Raw genomic sequence first — 6,930 nt, 5'->3', positions numbered from 1 at the left:
GTTATAAGACTTGTAACCGTTGACGGTAGACTCTTTAGGCAAGGTGAGTGGGTGTAACCGTGTAAGACTTGTATACTCTCTCCGTCCCTTAATACTCGACTCGGTTTGACTTTTTGTACTATTCACATGATTCACTTTGACCCTACTTTATTTCTAGTATGTAAAAATAAATATTAGTATATAATATATTGTTGCCTTCCTCTTAATATATATTTTCAAAATTTTAATATTTTTATAAGTTTTTATAATATATAGTTAAAGAAATATGTTGGTGGTCAAAGTTATACATTGACAAGCGTATCCGAACAAAAAAGGTCGATTATTAAGGGAAAGAAGGAGTAATATATGATTATGATTGCCCTACAGGACAAACCACATAATAATTTCCGGGTCATTGTCTTACCTCATAATGCAATAATATACTAATTCCTGGTGCCCATTAGTCCATTACAATATGCATTTATCTATGTATTTCTGATCCTAAGGAAGACTGTAATCCATTAGCCCATTTTTTAAAAAGCACAAAAGGAAATTAGTGAAATATGGCATCATCTGCTGTTGCATCAGCTCTGGAGTGGATTGGCTTATTGCTGATCCAAGAGGCAAGCACATTACTTGGAGTAGAAGATCAAATACTGAACCTCCAAGCCGATCTAGAGTTGATGCAGCAGTACCTCCAAGATGCTGATGGGAAGCAAGAGGCAAGAGAAGTCCGCACTTTGATATGCCAAATTAGGAAGCTTGCATATGATGCTGAGGATGTGATTGACACTTACATCCTTAAGATTCAGCCAAAGGCTCAACGGAGTAACGAGAGTAGGCTCATGAGATATGTCTGCTTTATGTTCAATTCTCTTCATATATACAATTAATGTTGGGAAGCAGATTGAGTTGATACAGAGTGGTGTGAAGCGAATCAATGAGAGGTTGGATAGTTATGGAGTAAGAAGAAACCACGAGTTGCAAAATGGTCTTAGATTGTCCCATAATGATGAATTATGTTGGAGAAAAGTACCCCGGCCCGAAGCTATCCCTATGATGACGACAATGGTGAATATGTTGTTGGATTGGAAAGAGATATTTCGAAGCTGTTGGAAGTTCTTATGGGCCGGGTGAGGGGAATAGTCAAGTAAATTTCCTTTATATTGTCGGAATGGGAGGATCTGGGAAAACTACCTTGGGTTGGCTAGGAAGCTATACAACCATCCATATGCAAATGAGTGTTTCGATAGTAAGGCATGGGTTTTTGTATCTCAGGAGTGGAGCACCAGACACATTCTGTCTGAAATCCTAAGAAAGATTGGTGGTCCAAAGGAAAAGGCCAAGCTGCATGCATGCTGGAGTAAGTGTTGAAGAACTCGTAGACAAGCTCCGAAACCTCCTAAAGAGGAAGTCGTATTTGGTGGTACTCGATGACGTCTGGAGGAGAGAAGCCCTAGAGGAAATCATTCAGGCTCTGCCACGGGAAAATGTCAACAAAGGTAACAAGATCATCATAACAACTCGCAACCGAGAAATCATCCAATTTCAAAACTTGCAACAACATCGCTATATACATGAGCCACAACGTTACCTTTAAATGAGATGGAAGGCTGGCAATTGTTCAGTAAGATTGCCCTTAGCCATCAAACAAATTACAACATGGAAAGCTTTGAGACTCTAGGAAAGGAAATGTTGAAGAAATATATGCAATGGACTTCCTTTAGCTATAATAGTATTAGCTGGAATCCTAAATACAAAAGAAAGCATTAGGGAATGGCAACAGCCAACAGGTGAGTGAAGCTGTTAGGTCAAGAGTGATGGAGGGTAAAATGGTAAATGCACCCACATGTATGGTAATGTACAAGAGTTATTAGCTTTAAGCTATGATGACTTGCCTTATTATTTAAAACCCTGCTTTCTTTATCTTAGTGTGTTTCCGGAAGATTGCCAAATTCCGGTTGGCATGTTAACTAGGATGTGGGTAGCCGAAGGTCTTGTATCTGCTCACAAAGATATGGCCCCTGAAGATGTAGCAATGCAGCGTTTGGAAGAGTTGAGCCACCGTTTCATGATTCAGCCGGTGAAGATTAATTTCAATGGAGTCATAAAGGCAATTCACATGCACGATTTAATTTGTTGCGTGAACTTTGTGTTGAAATGGCTAAAGAACAGAGTTTTCTCAAAATTTATACTGCGGTTTAACCCATTAGACAATCACAAAGGTCTTAGATCTGGAGTAGCAAATGATTCACGCCGGGTTGCTCTTCATTCCAGGTACTCCAATGCTCTTTTGCATTATTTGATTATTTCCATCCTAGAATGAATGTTGTTTTTCATGTGTATAAATTCATGTATGCCACTACAAAAAGCTGAGATCATATTTCTATGGTAAAAGGGCCAAAGTTCTTAGGATAGTTGATGGAGTTTGGAAGGGGAAAAAGGAAGTAGGAACCCTCTTTTATATAAATTACCAAAATACCCCTGGAGAGGGCCGGGCCAGTTTACGTTTGCCCTTTTGTAGGGAAAACGATAGCCCGATTGGAGGAAAACAACCGCCTGGTTGACTAGGCTTCCCTTATTTTCACACTTAACAATTTCTTCGCAGAAACGGACAAACAGTACTAGCTAGGAAGATTGGGGATACGACATTTTTTCTTGTTATATTGAACTTGTAATTTTTGCTTTCACCGTAGTTTTGTTTCTGTGCAATAAACATATATATAATTGACAAATTACTCTGCCATGGAGTACAATATAGAAAGGCTAACTTGTCTATAGATGTGTTCACAAGGACTTACAAAGGTGAGAGATGCGCAAAATTTATGAAGCTCTAATATTGATTCAATGATTCTAGTGAAGTGCTCTCAACTTGACTTCCTACTTAGAAGTATCTTGACATCATTGAGCTTCTAGTATTTTCCATAATGGCTCTCTCTGAAACTCTGACCATGCTATCTTGCAATGCATAAAAAATCTCACTACTGGATAAAGGGGTTCCTTTAATTTCTGAAAATATTTTAAGCTTGGATACCATTTTAATGTATTAAGTCAAACTTTAAGTTAGTTTCATGAAAATATTTAAAGTTGGGGTGACCTCGACCTCATATGAAGTCTATATGTCGATTATTAAGCAAATTTTTGTATTGCAGTAAGCACTGATTAATTATAATTCTTCCTTGTCCTTGATTTATGTGCATAGCTAATTGAATTCTTGATTTTCTATCCACACTGTCAGCCTTTCATTTCCAGAACAAGCTTCAAATCTGAGGTCACTCATATTGTTGACAAGATCTAGCATCATGCACTCGGCCTATGTTACCAAGGAGGTTTTAGACTTGGGCATTCTGCATCAAAGATTCAAGTTACTTAGGCTGTTAAATCTTTGGGGTATTAAGACTGTAAATGGAACTTTGCCAACTCAAATCGGGAGCTTAATTCACTTGAGGTACCTCGGAATCCGTGCATCAAATATTGTAGAACTCCCGGTGACAATTGGTAATTTGAGAAATTTATTGACCTTAGACTATAGGAATATTGAGAGTGATACTAAAGTAGCAATCAAAATCCCCAATATCTTGTGTAACCTTGTTTTACTTAGGCATTTATTTTTGCCTATTGAATGCCCATGGAGTGTTAAAGACTTGCAGCTCAGTGCTATGAATAACTTACAAATACTGTGGGGTTTAAAGCAGGAAGGAGGGGGCAAATGGTTTTCTAGAGAGATGTCAAAACTAAGCACAACTCTGAAAAAGCTAAAGATTGTCGTATCAAAGAAAAAACATTTGGCTGCTGCCTTCTGTTGTCCAAGCCTTGTTGGGCTCCACACGTTCCACTGTGAGCTGAGAGATGGCATAGCCTTTCAAGACGTGGAACATTTTTCACAGCGCATAAACTTGCATAAACTTGTACTGATTGGGAAAGTACAAATGCAACTGTCATTACTACTTCCAACTAATGTAGTCATGTTAGAATTGAAGGATAGCATGTTGAAGGATGAGGATCCAATGGTTTCTCTTGGAGCATTGGCTCATCTGAAGCTCCTCAAATTGATAAATTTCTATCTCGGAACCACTTTTGTTTGTAAGCCCGGATCATTTCCCCGGCTTGAAGAGCTGTGCCTTGAGAACCTCCAAAATTTGGAGTTGTGGAGGATAAAGAAGGGGGCAATGCTGAGTCTTAAGAAGCTACAGATTACTTTTTGTAGAAATCTATTGGAGTTTCCCCATGGATTGAAGTTTGTCAATACCCTTCAAGAACTGGAGTTTTTTGGATTACCCCAGGAATTTGAGAAAAAAGCAACTGAATATGGAGTTTGTCAATACCCTTTAATGTTTTAGTTATCATGTTTTGTTTACTGTATATACTGTTGTTGTTCTGACAGAGATGGTACATTGATCAAAGTGGGAAAACTGGAAGCAGCTGAAATAATCCTTGCTGTGAGTGGAAGAATCGATACAAAAGACCTCTCTCCCAATGCCAGTTATGAGGTATCTTATATTATCAAGCTAGAAAACACAGAATCGGGATGGAAAAGACCTGTCTGTTGCACATTCACTGTTCCCGGTCATAAAAGAAAAGAGCATTTTGTAAACTTGGATGATAAGCCTAGGAATGAATGGATAAAAATTTTGGCTGGTAAATTTCAAACATCCTCGCAAAGTGTTGGAGAGGTAAGATTTTCCATGTGTTTGCCTCCTGAGTGGCCACCCATAGTGAAAGGGGGGTTGGAACTCAAAGGTGTTATCGTGGAGCCAAAGCTTTGACATATCTTGAGATTGGAGCAAATAAGAGAAGCCTGCAGTATTGTCTAAGCATCTTAAGGTTCAAATCAGGTATGTAATCCTAGATGATTATCTATGTTGAAGATTTGCCAATACTTGACATTATATTATTATCTATGTTGAAATGTTGGCTTAAGGTTAACTGAAATCAATCTTCGTGCCTAGAATTATAGGTTGTTCCTGAATTATATCTTCTTGTATTGTATGTTGATACTTTGTACTACAAGAAAATTACAACCTCGATAACATAATATCTGAAACCCACTTATGTTGGGGAGTTGGTGGGGAACTCACCGGTCGAGTCCCATCAACTGCAAAATGCTTGGGAGTTACTGAAATGAAAACTCTTGTAGCTATGTTGGCTAACTTGTGATAGGTTCTGGTTCAAAACGATCCCTTCTATTTACCTAATTAAAAAAAATAGGATAATATATTAATATATATTTCTACGAATGAGTTAAGTTTATTCATAAACTTTTGATATCAAACACACTTTTCTTGATATCTCGATGACTGGTGCAACCTAGGCCTGTATTTAACATTCTGTAATTTATGTATCGAAATTAAACTATTTTGGTATCAGATTTTGGCCTATGAGTTCGTGAGATGACGAACAAGCAAGTATTCCAGGGAGATTAGTCAGATTACAATATTTCTAAAACAATTTGCGTTGGTCAATTACACACTTTCTACTCTAGACATGGCAACTTGATTCAAAAAACATGTCAACTACGCACTTAGTAGTTTAAAGAAATAAATTAAAGACAACTTGAAGTAATATTGGGTTTGAGTCGTTGCTTCTGTGAACAAATATAATGATTCGCTTGCCTTTGTGTTTATATAGAATCTTGCTAACAAATAATGATTTGTGTGTTTTCCATTTACATAATTTTGTGAAGGTGTGACTACAGAGTAATTAACAAAAATGGATTCATCAGCATCAGTTACCAAAGAGAAGCATGAAATGGCTGCTCCAAGTGGGTTGAGCGAAGGTTCCAATTCCAAATCTTCTATGGTGAATAACGGCTCTGCTACCATAGTATTTCAGGTAACTGTTTGTATTAGCTGGTTTGACTAGCTTATTAGAGTATTGCTCATATGTGTTCTCGACTACTCACAGAGTTGGTTATTACAGGCCCGGCCCGAAAATTAGAGGGTTTTGGACAGCCTGTTGCAGCCCAATCTTTTAAAAAAATTGATGGCTCTGGGCAACACAAAACAACATTTTTAGTTATAAATTTGGCCCGGCCCAAAAATGGCTCAAAAGTTCGCTAACTTTAGGCAGAAATAACGGGTTTTGGGCACACAAAATTGGCCCAAACTTTAGCCCGACCCGACACAATGGACAGTTTTTAACCTCCCGGGCCAGCCCGAACCCGACCCGACCCGCATTTTGATCAGGTCATAAATGATATCATCTTTATTCTTTAACATAGTTTTTATTCAGATTTATGTGGAAGCTGGTGGTCATTTAGCAACTGGAAGTGCAAGTTCAAACAATTTATTGGGTAGTGTCGGTGAATTCATACAAAAAGTTGGAACAGAGGTTGCACCTGCAATTTCTGCATCTCAAGCTCAGAAGACTGGCAATAATAATGTTCCTGTTTCTTCTTCATCGTCAACCAAAGAGCCACAAAAGTAGTACAGTACGGAGTACTACGTAAGATTTTATGGAATAAGGAATTACTGCTCCTTACTACGCTACTAAATTGCTAGTCGACTCGTGTTTTTCCTTCATCGGTTTGTTTATATTTGTAACAATTTGATGTTTGCGTTATCCGTGTAATAATTTTAATTATATGCTTTTCCTTCGAATCACAAAATTTGACAATGCAAAAACGATCATATCATTTATCAAAATCAAAGTATTAAAACAGCATTAAAAATGGGAAGATATCAAATTAAGATCTGAAATTGGCTCAATTATGGAAATAAAAAACAAATTAATTGGTGAATAATGGGTTCAATTCGAAAATCTAAACCCTAGAATTCGAAATTAATAATACTACAATAGCTACTCACAAATCAATTCAGTAGAAGGGGAGAGGGACGATTCATCTGTAAGCGATAAGGTAAACTGAAAGCACATCGCTTGATCGCCTGTTCGAAGTTCTTTCTCCTCCGGTCAACATTTTTTTTTCGTATGTACACCAACATATATAAATTT

The 6,930-nt window shown here is 37.6% G+C and overlaps 1 pseudogene; it reads left to right on the top strand.

The window, feature by feature from the left end:
- Window positions 1–438: 438 nt before the first annotated feature.
- On the top strand, window positions 439–6,561 carry LOC110798135 (putative disease resistance protein At1g50180; annotated as a pseudogene).
- The last annotated feature ends 369 nt before the right edge of the window (window positions 6,562–6,930 follow it).

This window comes from Spinacia oleracea, chromosome 3 (assembly GCF_020520425.1).
Source record: "Spinacia oleracea cultivar Varoflay chromosome 3, BTI_SOV_V1, whole genome shotgun sequence".
Taxonomy (NCBI): Eukaryota; Viridiplantae; Streptophyta; class Magnoliopsida; order Caryophyllales; family Amaranthaceae; genus Spinacia; species Spinacia oleracea.
The sequence above is the reverse complement of the archived record's forward strand: the minus strand, read 5'-3'. Positions and strand labels throughout refer to the sequence as shown.